This window comes from Anopheles funestus, chromosome 3RL (genome assembly GCF_943734845.2).
Source record: "Anopheles funestus chromosome 3RL, idAnoFuneDA-416_04, whole genome shotgun sequence".
NCBI lineage: Eukaryota > Metazoa > Arthropoda > Insecta > Diptera > Culicidae > Anopheles > Anopheles funestus.
In genome coordinates this window covers 69,823,747-69,842,574 of record NC_064599.1, presented here as the reverse complement: position 1 = coordinate 69,842,574, position 18,828 = coordinate 69,823,747, and the positions used below count along the sequence as shown (strand labels likewise).

At 34.3% G+C, this 18,828-nt stretch overlaps 1 long non-coding RNA gene across 3 annotated transcripts; it reads right to left on the bottom strand.

Moving 5' to 3' along the window:
- Positions 1-974: 974 nt before the first annotated feature.
- Positions 975-18,240, bottom strand: LOC125771228 (uncharacterized). Of its 3 annotated transcripts, XR_007419285.1 has the most exons (6): positions 14,257-14,756; positions 12,457-12,646; positions 10,277-11,226; positions 7,763-7,952; positions 6,335-7,048; positions 975-2,350 (listed from the first exon to the last, which is right to left on the bottom strand). It is a non-coding gene; the product is annotated as an uncharacterized LOC125771228 (long non-coding RNA). The 3 variants fall into 3 exon arrangements; XR_007419284.1 differs by lacking the exons at positions 12,457-12,646; positions 14,257-14,756 and adding an exon at positions 18,061-18,240 and having other exon boundaries at positions 10,277-11,741; XR_007419283.1 differs by lacking the exon at positions 14,257-14,756 and having other exon boundaries at positions 12,457-12,955.
- Between the last annotated feature and the right edge of the window lie 588 nt (positions 18,241-18,828).

Here is an 18,828-nt window from a genome sequence, read left to right as displayed (position 1 = left end):
ATTTTTGCACCAAGTTTTGCCTATAACTCGGTCGGTATCCAACGGATCACCAATCTTTAACCTGTGGTCGATAGAAGGTACCAATGGCTACATTTTCTTCTCGGACGGCCATGCCCTCAGATGTCTGTGCCAGAAGTTATTCGAGAAACCAAGTTCCTTACCCTGTTTGATAAAATGTAAAATTTTCCTCATTTTTGAGCAATTCAGCAAAATTTTCAAATGTGATATATTTTATTGCGAATTTGTTACATTAAGATTCTTTTCACTCAAATAATGCTTTAAATTAAAAAAAGAATAAAAAATCAGAACAAAATTTCAAAAAAAATTTCCACTCGAAAATTTCATAAGGCTTACCCCTTACGTTTTTTTTTAAAAATTTTGCAAAAAAAAATAAAATTGATTTATTTTAATGCCAATTGGTTGCATTGTGTTTCTTTTCACTCAAATAATGCTTTAAATAAAAAAAAGAGTGAAAAATAATAAAAAAAATCAAAAAAATCAAAAAAATAAAAAATTACTAAGACTCATTTTTGCACCAAATTTTGGCTATAACTCGGTCGGTATCCAACGGATCGCCAATCTTTAACCTGTGGTCGATAGATGGCACCAATGGCTACATTTTCTTCTTGGACGGCCATGCCCTCAGATGTCTGTGCCAGAAGTTATTCGAGAAAACAAGTTCCTTACCCTGTTTGATAAAATGTAAAATTTTCCTCATTTTTGAGCAATTCAGCAAAATTTTCGAATGTGATATATTTTATTGCGAATTTGTTACATTAAGATTCTTTTCACTCAAATAATGCTTTAAATTAAAAAAAGAATAAAAAATCAGAACAAAATTTCAAAAAAAATTTCCACTCGAAAATTTCATAAGGCTTACCCCTTACGTTTTTTTTTTAAAATTTTGCAAAAAAAAATAAAATTGATTTATTTTAATGCCAATTGGTTCCATTGTGTTTCTTTTCACTCAAATAATGCTTTAAATAAAAAAAAGAGTGAAAAATAATAAAAAAAATCAAAAAAATCAAAAAAAATAAAAAATTACTAAGACTCATTTTTGCACCAAATTTTGGCTATAACTCGGTCGGTATCCAACGAATCGCCAATCTTTAACCTGTGGTCGATAGATGGCACCAATGGCTACATTTTCTTCTTGGACGGCCATGCCCTCAGATGTCTGTGCCAGAAGTTATTCGAGAAAACAAGTTCCTTACCCTGTTTGATAAAATGTAAAATTTTCCTCATTTTTGAGCAATTCAGCAAAATTTTCAAATGTGATATATTTTATTGCGAATTTGTTGCAATAAGTTTCTTTTCAATCATATAATGCTTTAAATTAAAAAAAGAATAAAAAATCAGAAAAAAATTTCAAAAAAATTTTTCACTCGAAAATTTCATAAGGCTTACCCCTTACGTTTTTTGAGAAATTTTGCAAAAAAATTGAAATTGATTTATTTTAATGCCAATAGGTTGCAATGTGTTTCTTTTCACTCAAATAATGCTTTAAATAAAAACAAGAGTGAAAAATAATAAAAAAATCAAAATATTCAAAAAAATAAAAATTTACTAAGGCTCATTTTTGCCCCAAGTTTTGTCTATAACTCTGTCGGTATCCAACGGATCGCCAATCTTTCACCTGTGGTCGATAGATGGCACCAATGGCTACATTTTCTTCTTGGACGGCCATGCCCTCAGATGTCTGTGCCAGAAGTTATTCGAGAAAACAAGTTCCTTACCCTGTTTGATAAAATGTAAAATTTTCCTCATTTTTGAGCAATTCAGCAAAATTTTCAAATGTGATATATTTTATTGCGAATTTGTTGCAATAAGTTTCTTTTCAATCATATAATGCTTTAAATTAAAAAAAGAATAAAAAATCAGAAAAAAATTTCAAAAAAATTTTTCACTCGAAAATTTCATAAGGCTTACCCCTTACGTTTTTTTGAGAAATTTTGCAAAAAAATTGAAATTGATTTATTTTAATGCCAATAGGTTGCAATGTGTTTCTTTTCACTCAAATAATGCTTTAAATAAAAAAAAGAGTGAAAAATAATAAAAAAAATCAAAATATTCAAAAAAATAAAAAATTACTAAGACTCATTTTTGCACCAAATTTTGGCTATAACTCGGTCGGAATCCAACGGATCGCCAATCTTTAACCTGTGGTCGATAGATGGCACCAATGGCTACATTTTCTTCTTGGACGGCCATGCCCTCAGATGTCTGTGCCAGAAGTTATTCGAGAAACCAAGTTCCTTACCCTGTTTGATAAAATGTAAAATTTTCCTCATTTTTGCACCAAGTTTTGCCTATAACTCGGTCGGTATCCAACGGATCGCCAATCTTCAACCTGTGGTCGATAGATGGCACCAATGGCTACATTTTCTTCTCGGACGGCCATGCCCTCAGATGTCTGTGCCAGAAGTTATTCGAGAAACCAAGTTCCTTACCCTGTTTGATAAAATGTAAAATTTTCCTCATTTTTGAGCAATTCAGCAAAATTTTCGAATGTGATATATTTTATTGCGAATTTGTTACATTAAGATTCTTTTCACTCAAATAATGCTTTAAATTAAAAAAAGAATAAAAAATCAGAACAAAATTTCAAAAAAAATTTCCACTCGAAAATTTCATAAGGCTTACCCCTTACGTTTTTTTTGGAAATTTTGCAAAAAAAAATAAATTGATTTATTTTAATGCCAATTGGTTGCAATGTGTTTCTTTTCACTCAAATAATGCTTTAAATAAAAAAAAGAGTGAAAAATAATAAAAAAATCAAAAAAATCAAAAAAATAAAAATTTACTAAGGCTCATTTTTGCCCCAAGTTTTGTCTATAACTCGGTCGGTATCCAACGGATCGCCAATCTTCAACCTGTGGTCGATAGATGGCACCAATGGCTACATTTTCTTCTTGGACGGCCACGCTCTCAGATGTCTGTGCCAGAAGTTATGCGAGAAACCAAGTTCCTTACCCTGTTTGAGAAAATGTAAAATTTTCCTCATTTTTGCACCAAATTTTGTCTATAACTCGGTCGGTATCCAACGGATCGCCAATCTTTAACCTGTGATCGATAGATGGCACCAATGGCTACATTTTCTTCTTGGACGGCCATGCCCTCAGATGTCTGTGCCAGCAGTTATTCGAGAAACCAAGTTCCTTACCCTGTTTGATAAAATGTAAAATTTTCCTCATTTTTGCGCCAAGTTTTGGCTATAACTCGGTCGGTATCCAACGGATCGCCAATCTTTAACCTGTGGTCGATAGATGGCACCAATGGCTACATTTTCTTCTTGGACGGCCATGCCCTCAGATGTCTGTGCCAGAAGTTATTCGAAAAAGCAAGTTCCTTACCCTGTTTGATAAAATGTAAAATTTTCCTCATTTTTGAGCAATTCAGCAAAATTTTTAAATGTGATATATTTTATTGCGAATTTGTTGCAATAAGTTTCTTTACACTCATATAATGCTTTAAATTAAAAAAAGAATAAAAAATCAGAAAAAAATTTCAAAAAAATTTTTCACTCGAAAATTTCATAAGGCTTACCCCTTACGTTTTTTTTGAGAAATTTTGCAAAAAAAATGAAATTGATTTATTTTAATGCCAATAGGTTGCAATGTGTTTCTTTTCACTCAAATAATGCTTTAAATAAAAAAAAGAGTGAAAAATAATAAAAAAATCAAAAAAATAAAAATTTACTAAGGCTCATTTTTGCCCCAAGTTTTGTCTATAACTCGTTCGGTATCCAACGGATCGCCAATCTTTAACCTGTGGTCGATAGATGGCACCAATGGCTACATTTTCTTCTTGGACGGCCACGCTCTCAGATGTCTGTGCCAGAAGTTATGCGAGAAACCAAGTTCCTTACCCTGTTTGAGAAAATGTAAAAATTTCCTCATTTTTGCACCAAATTTTGTCTATAACTCGGTCGGTATCCAACGGATCGCCAATCTTTAACCTGTGATCGATAGATGGCACCAATGGCTACATTTTCTTCTTGGACGGCCATGCCCTCAGATGTCTGTGCCAGAAGTTATTCGAGAAACCAAGTTCCTTACCCTGTTTGATAAAATGTAAAATTTTCCTCATTTTTGAGCAATTCAGCAAAATTTTCAAATGTGATATATTTTATTGCGAATTTGTTGCAATAAGTTTCTTTTCATTCAAATAATGCTTTAAATTAAAAAAAGAATAAAAAATCAGAAAAAAATTTCAAAAAAATTTTTCACTCGAAAATTTCATAAGGCTTACCCCTTACGTTTTTTTTGAGAAATTTTGCAAAAAAAATGAAATTGATTTATTTTAATGCCAATAGGTTGCAATGTGTTTCTTTTCACTCAAATAATGCTTTAAATAAAAAAAGAGTGAAAAATAATAAAAAAAATCAAAATATTCAAAAAAATAAAAATTTACTAAGGCTCATTTTTGCCCCAAGTTTTGTCTATAACTCGGTCGGTATCCAACGAATCGCCAATCTTTAACCTGTGGTCGATAGATGGCACCAATGGCTACATTTTCTTCTTGGACGGCCATGCCCTCAGATGTCTGTGCCAGAAGTTATTCGAGAAACCAAGTTCCTTACCCTGTTTGAGAAAATGTAAAATTTTCCTCATTTTTGCACCAAATTTTGTCCATAACTCGGTCGGTATCCAACGGATCGCCAATCTTTAACCTGTGGTCGATAGATGGCACCAATGGCTACATTTTCTTCTTGGACGGCCATGCCCTCAGATGTCTGTGCCAGAAGTTATTCGAGAAAACAAGTTCCTTACTCTGTTTGATAAAATGTAAAATTTTCCTCATTTTTGCACCAAATTTTGCCTATAACTCGGTCGGTATCCAACGGATCGCCAATCTTTAACATGTGGACGATAGATGGCACCAATGGCTACATTTTCTTCTTGGACGGCTATGCCCTCAGATGTCTGTGCCAGAAGTTATTCGAGAAACCAAGCTCCTTACCCTGTTTGATAGAATGTAAAATTTTCCTCATTTTTGCACCAAGTTTTGTCTATAACTCGGTCGGTATCCAACGGATCGCCAATTTTTAACCTGTGGTCGATAGATGGCACCAATGGCTACATTTTCTTCTTGGACGGCCACGCTCTCAGATGTCTGTGCCAGAAGTTATTCGAGAAACCAAGTTCCTTACCCTGTTTGAGAAAATGTAAAATTTTCCTCATTTTTGCACCAAATTTTGTCTATAACTCGGTCGATATCCAACGAATCGCCAATCTTTAACCTGTGGACGATAGATGGCACCAATGGCTACATTTTCTTCTTGGACGGCTTTGCCCTCAGATGTCTGTGCTAGAAGTTATTCGAGAAACCAAGTTCCTACCCTGTTTGATAAAATGTAAAATTTTCCTCATTTTTGAGCAATTCAGCAAAATTTTTAAATGTGATATATTTTATTGCGAATTTGTTGCAATAAGTTTCTTTACACTCAAATAATGCTTTAAATTAAAAACAGAATAAAAAATCAGAAAAAAATTTCAAAAAAATTTTTACTCGAAAATTTCATAAGGCTTACCCCTTACGTTTTTTTTGAGAAATTTTGCAAAAAAAATGAAATTGATTTATTTTAATGCCAATAGGTTGCAATGTGTTTCTTTTCACTCAAATAATGCTTTAAATAAAAAAAAGAGTGAAAAATAATAAAAAAATCAAAATATTCAAAAAAATAAAAATTTACTAAGGCTCATTTTTGCCCCAAGTTTTGTCTATAACTCGGTCGGTATCCAACGGATCGCCAATCTTTAACCTGTGGTCGATAGATGGCACCAATGGCTACATTTTCTTCTTGGACGGCCATGCCCTCAGATGTCTGTGCCAGAAGTTATTCGAGAAACCAAGTTCCTTACCCTGTTTGAGAAAATGTAAAATTTTCCTCATTTTTGCACCAAATTTTGCCTATAACTCGGTCGGTATCCAACGGATCGCCAATCTTTAACCTGTGGTCGATAGATGGCACCAATGGCTACATTTTCTTCTTGGACGGCCATGCCCTCAGATGTCTGTGCCAGAAGTTATTCGAGAAACCAAGTTCCTTACCCTGTTTGAGAAAATGTAAAATTTTCCTCATTTTTGCCCCAAGTTTTGTCTATAACTCGGTCGGTATCCAACGGATCGCCAATCTTTAACCTGTGGTCGATAGATGGCACCAATGGCTACATTTTCTTCTTGGACGGCCACGCTCTCAGATGTCTGTGCCAGAAGTTATTCGAGAAACCAAGTTCCTTACCCTGTTTGAGAAAATGTAAAATTTTCCTCATTTTTGCACCAAATTTTGTCTATAACTCGGTCGATATCCAACGAATCGCCAATCTTTAACCTGTGGACGATAGATGGCACCAATGGCTACATTTTCTTCTTGGACGGCTTTGCCCTCAGATGTCTGTGCCAGAAGTTATTCGAAAAAGCAAGTTCCTTACCCTGTTTGATAAAATGTAAAATTTTCCTCATTTTTGAGCAATTCAGCAAAATTTTCAAATGTGATATATTTTATTGCAAATTTGTTGCAATAAGTTTCTTTTCACTCATATAATGCTTTAAATTAAAAAAAGAATAAAAAATCAGAAAAAAATTTCAAAAAAATTTTTCACTCGAAAATTTCATAAGGCTTACCCCTTACGTTTTTTTTGAGAAATTTTGCAAAAAAAATGAAATTGATTTATTTTAATGCCAATAGGTTGCAATGTGTTTCTTTTCACTCAAATAATGCTTTAAATAAAAAAAAGAGTGAAAAATAATAAAAAAATCAAAATATTCAAAAAAATAAAAATTTACTAAGGCTCATTTTTGCCCCAAGTTTTGTCTATAACTCGGTCGGTATCCAACGGATCGCCAATCTTTAACCTGTGGTCGATAGATGGCACCAATGGCTACATTTTCTTCTTGGACGGCCATGCCCTCAGATGTCTGTGCCAGAAGTTATTCGAGAAACCAAGTTCCTTACCCTGTTTGAGAAAATGTAAAATTTTCCTCATTTTTGCACCAAATTTTGGCTATAACTCGGTCGGTATCCAACGGATCGCCAATCTTTAACCTGTGGTCGATAGATGGCACCAATGGCTACATTTTCTGCTTGGACGGCCATGTCCTCAGATGTCTGTGCCAGCAGTTATTCGAGAAACCAAGTTCCTTACCCTGTTTGAGAAAATGTAAAATTTTCCTCATTTTTGCACCAAATTTTGTCTATAACTCGGTCGGTATCCAACGGATCGCCAATCTTTAACCTGTGATCGATAGATGGCACCAATGGCTACATTTTCTTCTTGGACGGTCATGCCCTCAGATGTCTGTGCCAGCAGTTATTCGAGAAACCAAGTTCCTTACCCTGTTTGATAAAATGTAAAATTTTCCTCATTTTTGAGCAATTCAGCAAAATTTTCAAATGTGATATATTTTATTGCGAATTTGTTGCAATAAGTTTCTTTTCACTCATATAATGCTTTAAATTAAAAAAAGAATAAAAAATCAGAAAAAAATTTCAAAAAAAAATTTCACTCGAAAATTTCATAAGGCTTACCCCTTACGTTTTTTTTGAGAAATTTTGCAAAAAAAATGAAATTGATTTATTTTAATGCCAATTGGTTGCAATGTGTTTCTTTTCACTCAAATAATGCTTTAAATAAAAACAAAAGTGAAAAATAATAAAAAAATCAAAATATTCAAAAAAATAAAAATTTACTAAGGCTCATTTTTGCCCCAATTTTTGTCTATAACTCGGTCGGTATCCAACGGATCGCCAATCTTTCACCTGTGGTCGATAGATGGCACCAATGGCTACATTTTCTTCTTGGACGGCCATGCCCTCAGATGTCTGTGCCAGAAGTTATTCGAGAAACCAAGTTCCTTACCCTGTTTGATAAAATGTAACATTTTCCTCATTTTTGCACCAAGTTTTGGCTATAACTCGGTCGGTATCCAACGGATCGCCAATCTTCAACCTGTGGTCGATAGATGGCACCAATGGCTACATTTTCTTCTTGGACGGCCATGTCCTCAGATGTCTGTGCCAGCAGTTATTCGAGAAACCAAGTTCCTTACCCTGTTTGATAAAATGTAAAATTTTCCTCATTTTTGCGCCAAGTTTTGGCTATAACTCGGTCGGTATCCAACGGATCGCCAATCTTTAACCTGTGGTCGATAGATGGCACCAATGGCTACATTTTCTTCTTGGACGGCCATGCCCTCAGATGTCTGTGCCAGAAGTTATTCGAAAAAGCAAGTTCCTTACCCTGTTTGATAAAATGTAAAATTTTCCTCATTTTTGAGCAATTCAGCAAAATTTTCAAATGTGATATATTTTATTGCAAATTTGTTGCAATAAGTTTCTTTTCACTCATATAATGCTTTAAATTAAAAAAAGAATAAAAAATCAGAAAAAAATTTCAAAAAAATTTTTCACTCGAAAATTTCATAAGGCTTACCCCTAACGTTTTTTTTGAGAAATTTTGCAAAAAAAATGAAATTGATTTATTTTAATGCCAATAGGTTGCAATGTGTTTCTTTTCACTCAAATAATGCTTTAAATAAAAAAAAGAGTGAAAAATAATAAAAAAATCAAAAAAATCAAAAAAATAAAAATTTACTAAGGCTCATTTTTGCCCCAAGTTTTGTCTATAACTCGTTCGGTATCCAACGGATCGCCAATCTTTAACCTGTGGTCGATAGATGGCATCAATGGCTACATTTTCTTCTTGGACGGCCACGCTCTCAGATGTCTGTGCCAGAAGTTATGCGAGAAACCAAGTTCCTTACCCTGTTTGAGAAAATGTAAAATTTTCCTCATTTTTGCACCAAATTTTGTCTATAACTCGGTCGGTATCCAACGGATCGCCAATCTTTAACCTGTGATCGATAGATGGCACCAATGGCTACATTTTCTTCTTGGACGGTCATGCCCTCAGATGTCTGTGCCAGCAGTTATTCGAGAAACCAAGTTCCTTACCCTGTTTGATAAAATGTAAAATTTTCCTCATTTTTGCGCCAAGTTTTGGCTATAACTCGGTCGGTATCCAACGGATCGCCAATCTTTAACCTGTGGTCGATAGATGGCACCAATGGCTACATTTTCTTCTTGGACGGCCATGCCCTCAGATGTCTGTGCCAGAAGTTATTCGAAAAAGCAAGTTCCTTACCCTGTTTGATAAAATGTAAAATTTTCCTCATTTTTGAGCAATTCAGCAAAATTTTCAAATGTGATATATTTTATTGCAAATTTGTTGCAATAAGTTTCTTTTCACTCATATAATGCTTTAAATTAAAAAAAGAATAAAAAATCAGAAAAAAATTTCAAAAAAATTTTTCACTCGAAAATTTCATAAGGCTTACCCCTTACGTTTTTTTTGAGAAATTTTGCAAAAAAAATGAAATTGATTTATTTTAATGCCAATAGGTTGCAATGTGTTTCTTTTCACTCAAATAATGCTTTAAATAAAAAAAAGAGTGAAAAATAATAAAAAAATCAAAAAAATAAAAATTTACTAAGGCTCATTTTTGCCCCAAGTTTTGTCTATAACTCGTTCGGTATCCAACGGATCGCCAATCTTTAACCTGTGGTCGATAGATGGCACCAATGGCTACATTTTCTTCTTGGACGGCCACGCTCTCAGATGTCTGTGCCAGAAGTTATGCGAGAAACCAAGTTCCTTACCCTGTTTGAGAAAATGTAAAATTTTCCTCATTTTTGCACCAAATTTTGTCTATAACTCGGTCGGTATCCAACGGATCGCCAATCTTTAACCTGTGATCGATAGATGGCACCAATGGCTACATTTTCTTCTTGGACGGCCATGCCCTCAGATGTCTGTGCCAGAAGTTATTCGAGAAACCAAGTTCCTTACCCTGTTTGATAAAATGTAAAATTTTCCTCATTTTTGAGCAATTCAGCAAAATTTTCAAATGTGATATATTTTATTGCGAATTTGTTGCAATAAGTTTCTTTTCATTCAAATAATGCTTTAAATTAAAAAAAGAATAAAAAATCAGAAAAAAATTTCAAAAAAATTTTTCACTCGAAAATTTCATAAGGCTTACCCCTTACGTTTTTTTTGAGAAATTTTGCAAAAAAAATGAAATTGATTTATTTTAATGCCAATAGGTTGCAATGTGTTTCTTTTCACTCAAATAATGCTTTAAATAAAAAAAAGAGTGAAAAATAATAAAAAAAATCAAAATATTCAAAAAAATAAAAATTTACTAAGACTCATTTTTGCCCCAAGTTTTGTCTATAACTCGGTCGGTATCCAACGAATCGCCAATCTTTAACCTGTGATCGATAGATGGCACCAATGGCTACATTTTCTTCTTGGACGGCCATGCCCTCAGATGTCTGTGCCAGCAGTTATTCGAGAAACCAAGTTCCTTACCCTGTTTGATAAAATGTAAAATTTTCCTCATTTTTGCGCCAAGTTTTGGCTATAACTCGGTCGGTATCCAACGGATCGCCAATCTTTAACCTGTGGTCGATAGATGGCACCAATGGCTACATTTTCTTCTTGGACGGCCATGCCCTCAGATGTCTGTGCCAGCAGTTATTCGAGAAACCAAGTTCCTTACCCTGTTTGATAAAATGTAAAATTTTCCTCATTTTTGCGCCAAGTTTTGGCTATAACTCGGTCGGTATCCAACGGATCGCCAATCTTTAACCTGTGATCGATAGATGGCACCAATGGCTACATTTTCTTCTTGGACGGCCATGCCCTCAGATGTCTGTGCCAGCAGTTATTCGAGAAACCAAGTTCCTTACCCTGTTTGATAAAATGTAAAATTTTCCTCATTTTTGCGCCAAGTTTTGGCTATAACTCGGTCGGTATCCAACGAATCGCCAATCTTTAACCTGTGATCGATAGATGGCACCAATGGCTACATTTTCTTCTTGGACGGCCATGCCCTCAGATGTCTGTGCCAGCAGTTATTCGAGAAACCAAGTTCCTTACCCTGTTTGATAAAATGTAAAATTTTCCTCATTTTTGCGCCAAGTTTTGGCTATAACTCGGTCGGTATCCAACGGATCGCCAATCTTTAACCTGTGGTCGATAGATGGCACCAATGGCTACATTTTCTTCTTGGACGGCCATGCCCTCAGATGTCTGTGCCAGCAGTTATTCGAGAAACCAAGTTCCTTACCCTGTTTGATAAAATGTAAAATTTTCCTCATTTTTGCGCCAAGTTTTGGCTATAACTCGGTCGGTATCCAACGGATCGCCAATCTTTAACCTGTGGTCGATAGATGGCACCAATGGCTACATTTTCTTCTTGGACGGCCATGCCCTCAGATGTCTGTGCCAGAAGTTATTCGAAAAAGCAAGTTCCTTACCCTGTTTGATAAAATGTAAAATTTTCCTCATTTTTGAGCAATTCAGCAAAATTTTCAAATGTGATATATTTTATTGCAAATTTGTTGCAATAAGTTTCTTTTCACTCATATAATGCTTTAAATTAAAAAAAGAATAAAAAATCAGAAAAAAATTTCAAAAAAATTTTTCACTCGAAAATTTCATAAGGCTTACCCCTTACGTTTTTTTTGAGAAATTTTGCAAAAAAAATGAAATTGATTTATTTTAATGCCAATAGGTTGCAATGTGTTTCTTTTCACTCAAATAATGCTTTAAATAAAAAAAAGAGTGAAAAATAATAAAAAAATCAAAAAAATAAAAATTTACTAAGGCTCATTTTTGCCCCAAGTTTTGTCTATAACTCGTTCGGTATCCAACGGATCGCCAATCTTTAACCTGTGGTCGATAGATGGCACCAATGGCTACATTTTCTTCTTGGACGGCCACGCTCTCAGATGTCTGTGCCAGAAGTTATTCGAGAAACCAAGTTCCTTACCCTGTTTGATAAAATGTAAAATTTTCCTCATTTTTGAGCAATTCAGCAAAATTTTCAAATGTGATATATTTTATTGCAAATTTTTTGCAATAAGTTTCTTTTCACTCATATAATGCTTTAAATTAAAAAAAGAATAAAAAATCAGAACAAAATTTCAAAAAAATTTTTCACTCGAAAATTTCATAAGGCTTACCCCTTACGTTTTTTTTGAGAAATTTTGCAAAAAAAATGAAATTGATTTATTTTAATGCCAATAGGTTGCAATGTGTTTCTTTTCACTCAAATAATGCTTTAAATAAAAAAAAGAGTGAAAAATAATAAAAAAAATCAAAATATTCAAAAAAATAAAAATTTACTAAGACTCATTTTTGCCCCAAGTTTTGTCTATAACTCGGTCGGTATCCAACGAATCGCCAATCTTTAACCTGTGATCGATAGATGGCACCAATGGCTACATTTTCTTCTTGGACGGCCATGCCCTCAGATGTCTGTGCCAGCAGTTATTCGAGAAACCAAGTTCCTTACCCTGTTTGATAAAATGTAAAATTTTCCTCATTTTTGCGCCAAGTTTTGGCTATAACTCGGTCGGTATCCAACGAATCGCCAATCTTTAACCTGTGGTCGATAGATGGCACCAATGGCTACATTTTCTTCTTGGACGGCCATGCCCTCAGATGTCTGTGCCAGCAGTTATTCGAGAAACCAAGTTCCTTACCCTGTTTGATAAAATGTAAAATTTTCCTCATTTTTGCGCCAAGTTTTGGCTATAACTCGGTCGGTATCCAACGGATCGCCAATCTTTAACCTGTGGTCGATAGATGGCACCAATGGCTACATTTTCTTCTTGGACGGCCATGCCCTCAGATGTCTGTGCCAGAAGTTATTCGAAAAAGCAAGTTCCTTACCCTGTTTGATAAAATGTAAAATTTTCCTCATTTTTGAGCAATTCAGCAAAATTTTCAAATGTGATATATTTTATTGCAAATTTGTTGCAATAAGTTTCTTTTCACTCATATAATGCTTTAAATTAAAAAAAGAATAAAAAATCAGAAAAAAATTTCAAAAAAATTTTTCACTCGAAAATTTCATAAGGCTTAACCCTTACGTTTTTTTTGAGAAATTTTGCAAAAAAAATGAAATTGATTTATTTTAATGCCAATAGGTTGCAATGTGTTTCTTTTCACTCAAATAATGCTTTAAATAAAAAAAAGAGTGAAAAATAATAAAAAAATCAAAAAAATAAAAATTTACTAAGGCTCATTTTTGCCCCAAGTTTTGTCTATAACTCGTTCGGTATCCAACGGATCGCCAATCTTTAACCTGTGGTCGATAGATGGCACCAATGGCTACATTTTCTTCTTGGACGGCCACGCTCTCAGATGTCTGTGCCAGAAGTTATGCGAGAAACCAAGTTCCTTACCCTGTTTGAGAAAATGTAAAATTTTCCTCATTTTTGCACCAAATTTTGTCTATAACTCGGTCGGTATCCAACGGATCGCCAATCTTTAACCTGTGATCGATAGATGGCACCAATGGCTACATTTTCTTCTTGGACGGCCATGCCCTCAGATGTCTGTGCCAGAAGTTATTCGAGAAACCAAGTTCCTTACCCTGTTTGATAAAATGTAAAATTTTCCTCATTTTTGAGCAATTCAGCAAAATTTTCAAATGTGATATATTTTATTGCGAATTTGTTGCAATAAGTTTCTTTTCATTCAAATAATGCTTTAAATTAAAAAAAGAATAAAAAATCAGAAAAAAATTTCAAAAAAATTTTTCACTCGAAAATTTCATAAGGCTTACCCCTTACGTTTTTTTTGAGAAATTTTGCAAAAAAAATGAAATTGATTTATTTTAATGCCAATAGGTTGCAATGTGTTTCTTTTCACTCAAATAATGCTTTAAATAAAAAAAAGAGTGAAAAATAATAAAAAAAATCAAAATATTCAAAAAAATAAAAATTTACTAAGACTCATTTTTGCACCAAGTTTTGTCTATAACTCGGTCGGTATCCAACGAATCGCCAATCTTTAACCTGTGGTCGATAGATGGCACCAATGGCTACATTTTCTTCTTGGACGGCCATGCCCTCAGATGTCTGTGCCAGAAGTTATTCGAGAAACCAAGTTCCTTACCCTGTTTGAGAAAATGTAAAATTTTCCTCATTTTTGCACCAAATTTTGTCCATAACTCGGTCGGTATCCAACGGATCGCCAATCTTTAACCTGTGGTCGATAGATGGCACCAATGGCTACATTTTCTTCTTGGACGGCCATGCCCTCAGATGTCTGTGCCAGAAGTTATTCGAGAAAACAAGTTCCTTACCCTGTTTGATAAAATGTAAAATTTTCCTCATTTTTGCGCCAAATTTTGCCTATAACTCGGTCGGTATCCAACGGATCGCCAATCTTTAACCTGTGGACGATAGATGGCACCAATGGCTACATTTTCTTCTTGGACGGCTATGCCCTCAGATGTCTGTGCCAGAAGTTATTCGAGAAACCAAGCTCCTTACCCTGTTTGATAGAATGTAAAATTTTCCTCATTTTTGCACCAAATTTTGTCTATAACTCGGTCGGTATCCAACGGATCGCCAATTTTTAACCTGTGGTCGATAGATGGCACCAATGGCTACATTTTCTTCTTGGACGGCCACGCTCTCAGATGTCTGTGCCAGAAGTTATTCGAGAAACCAAGTTCCTTACCCTGTTTGAGAAAATGTAAAATTTTCCTCATTTTTGCACCAAATTTTGTCTATAACTCGGTCGGTATCCAACGGATCGCCAATCTTTAACCTGTGGTCGATAGATGGCACCAATGGCTACATTTTCTTCTTGGACGGCCATGCCCTCAGATGTATGTGCCAGAAGTTATTCGAAAATCCAAGTTCCTTAACCTGTTTGAGGAAATGTAAAATTTTCCTCATTTTTGCACCAAATTTTGTCTATAACTCGGTCGATATACAACGAATCGCCAATCTTTAACCTGTGGACGATAGATGGCACCAATGGCTACATTTTCTTCTTGGACGGCTTTGCCCTCAGATGTCTGTGCTAGAAGTTATTCGAGAAACCAAGTTCCTACCCTGTTTGATAAAATGTAAAATTTTCCTCATTTTTGAGCAATTCAGCAAAATTTTTAAATGTGATATATTTTATTGCGAATTTGTTGCAATAAGTTTCTTTACACTCAAATAATGCTTTAAATTAAAAACAGAATAAAAAATCAGAAAAAAATTTCAAAAAAATTTTTACTCGAAAATTTCATAAGGCTTACCCCTTACGTTTTTTTTGAGAAATTTTGCAAAAAAAATGAAATTGATTTATTTTAATGCCAATAGGTTGCAATGTGTTTCTTTTCACTCAAATAATGCTTTAAATAAAAAAAAGAGTGAAAAATAATAAAAAAATCAAAATATTCAAAAAAATAAAAATTTACTAAGGCTCATTTTTGCCCCAAGTTTTGTCTATAACTCGGTCGGTATCCAACGGATCGCCAATCTTTAACCTGTGGTCGATAGATGGCACCAATGGCTACATTTTCTTCTTGGACGGCCATGCCCTCAGATGTCTGTGCCAGAAGTTATTCGAGAAACCAAGTTCCTTACCCTGTTTGAGAAAATGTAAAATTTTCCTCATTTTTGCACCAAATTTTGCCTATAACTCGGTCGGTATCCAACGGATCGCCAATCTTTAACCTGTGGTCGATAGATGGCACCAATGGCTACATTTTCTTCTTGGACGGCCATGCCCTCAGATGTCTGTGCCAGAAGTTATTCGAGAAAACAAGTTCCTTACCCTGTTTGATAAAATGTAAAATTTTCCTCATTTTTGAGCAATTCAGCAAAATTTTCAAATGTGATATATTTTATTGCGAATTTGTTGCAATAAGTTTCTTTTCAATCATATAATGCTTTAAATTAAAAAAAGAATAAAAAATCAGAAAAAAATTTCAAAAAAATTTTTCACTCGAAAATTTCATAAGGCTTACCCCTTACGTTTTTTTTGAGAAATTTTGCAAAAAAAATGAAATTGATTTATTTTAATGCCAATAGGTTGCAATGTGTTTCTTTTCACTCAAATAATGCTTTAAATAAAAAAAAGAGTGAAAAATTATAAAAAAATCAAAATATTCAAAAAAATAAAAATTTACTAAGGCTCATTTTTGCCCCAAGTTTTGTCTATAACTCGGTCGGTATCCAACGGATCGCCAATCTTTCACCTGTGGTCGATAGATGGCACCAATGGCTACATTTTCTTCTTGGACGGCCATGCCCTCAGATGTCTGTGCCAGAAGTTATTCGAGAAACCAAGTTCCTTACCCTGTTTGAGAAAATGTAAAATTTTCCTCATTTTTGCCCCAAGTTTTGTCTATAACTCGGTCGGTATCCAACGGATCGCCAATCTTCTACCTGTGGACGATAGATGGCACCAATGACTACATTTTCTTCTTGTACAGCTATGCCCTCAGATGTCTGTGTCAGAAGTTATTCGAGAAACCAAGTTCCTTACCCTGTTTGAGAAAATGTAAAATTTTCCTCATTTTTGCCCCAAGTTTTGACTATAACTCGGTCGGTATCCAACGGATCGCCAATCTTTAACCTGTGGTCGATAGATGGCACCAATGGCTACATTTTCTTCTTGGAAGGCCATGCCCTCAGATGTCTGTGCCAGAAGTTATTCGAGAAAACAAGTTCCTTACCCTGTTTGATAAAATGTAAAATTTTCCTCATTTTTGAGCAATTCAGCAAAATTTTCAAATGTGATATATTTTATTGCGAATTTGTTGCAATAAGTTTCTTTTCAATCATATAATGCTTTAAATTAAGAAAAGAATAAAAAATCAGAAAAAAATTTCAAAAAAATTTTTCACTCGAAAATTTCATAAGGCTTACCCCTTACGTTTTTTTGAGAAATTTTGCAAAAAAATTGAAATTGATTTATTTTAATGCCAATAGGTTTCAATGTGTTTCTTTTCACTCAAATAATGCTTTAAATAAAAACAAGAGTGAAAAATAATAAAAAAATCAAAATATTCAAAAAAATAAAAATTTACTAAGGCTCATTTTTGCCCCAAGTTTTGTCTATAACTCGGTCGGTATCCAACGGATCGCCAATCTTTCACCTGTGGTCGATAGATGGCACCAATGGCTACATTTTCTTCTTGGACGGCCATGCCCTCAGATGTCTGTGCCAGAAGTTATTCGAGAAAACAAGTTCCTTACCCTGTTTGATAAAATGTAAAATTTTCCTCATTTTTGAGCAATTCAGCAAAATTTTCAAATGTGATATATTTTATTGCGAATTTGTTGCAATAAGTTTCTTTTCAATCATATAATGCTTTAAATTAAAAAAAGAATAAAAAATCAGAAAAAAATTTCAAAAAAATTTTTCACTCGAAAATTTCATAAGGCTTACCCCTTACGTTTTTTTGAGAAATTTTGCAAAAAAATTGAAATTGATTTATTTTAATGCCAATAGGTTGCAATGTGTTTCTTTTCACTCAAATAATGCTTTAAATAAAAAAAAAGAGTGAAAAATAATAAAAAAAATCAAAATATTCAAAAAAATAAAAATTTACTAAGGCTCATTTTTGCCCCAAGTTTTGTCTATAACTCGGTCGGTATCCAACGGATCGCCAATCTTTCATCTGTGGTCGATAGATGGCACCAATGGCTACATTTTCTTCTTGGACGGCCATGCCCTCAGATGTCTGTGCCAGAAGTTATTCGAGAAACCAAGTTCCTTACCCTGTTTGAGAAAATGTAAAATTTTCCTCATTTTTGCACCAAATTTTTTCTATAACTCGGTCGGTATCCAACGGATCGCCAATCTTTAACCTGTGGTCGATAGATGGCACCAATGGCTACATTTTCTTCTTGGACGGCCATGCCCTCACATGTATGTGCCAGAAGTTATTCGAGAAACCAAGCTCCTTACCCTGTTTGATAAAATGTAAAATTTTCCTCATTTTTGCACCAAATTTTGTCTATAACTCGGTCGGTAACCAACGGATCGCCAATCTTTAACTTGTGGTCGATAGATGGCACCAATGGCTACATTTTTTTCTTGGACGGCCATGCCCTCAGATGTCTGTGCCAGAAGTTATTCGAGAAACCAAGTTCCTTACCCTGTTTGATAAAATGTAAAATTTTCCTCATTTTTGCACCAAATTTTGTCTATAACTCGGTCGGTATCCAACGAATCGCCAATCTGTAACCTGTGGTCGATAGATGGCACCAATGGCTACATTTTCTTCTTGGACGGCCACGCTCTCAGATGTCTGTGCCAGAAGTTATGCGAGAAACCAAGTTCCTTACCCTGTTTGAGAAAATGTAAAATTTTCCTCATTTTTGCACCAAATTTTTTCTATATCTCGGTCGGTATCCAACGGATCGCCAATCTTTAACCTGTGGTCGATAGATGGCACCAATGGCTACATTTTCTTCTTGGACGGCCATGCCCTCAGATGTCTGTGCCAGAAGTTATTCGAGAAAACAAGTTCCTTACCCTGTTTGATAAAATGTAAAATTTTCCTCATTTTTGAGCAATTCAGCAAAATTTTCAAATGTGATATATTTTATTGCGAATTTGTTGCAATAAGTTTCTTTTCACTCATATAATGCTTTAAATTAAAAAAAGAATAAAAAATCAGAAAAAAATTTCAAAAAAATTTTTCACTCGAAAATTTCATAAGGCTTACCCCTTACGTTTTTTTTGAGAAATTTTGCAAAAAAAAATGAAATTGATTTATTTTAATGCCAATAGGTTGCAATGTGTTTCTTTTCACTCAAATAATGCTTTAAATAAAAAAAAGAGTGAAAAATAATAAAAAAATCAAAATATTCAAAAAAATAAAAATTTACTAAGGCTCATTTTTGCCCCAAGTTTTGTCTATAACTCGGTCGGTATCCAACGGATCGCCAATCTTTAACCTGTGGTCGATAGATGCCACCAATGGCTACATTTTCTTCTTGGACGGCCATGC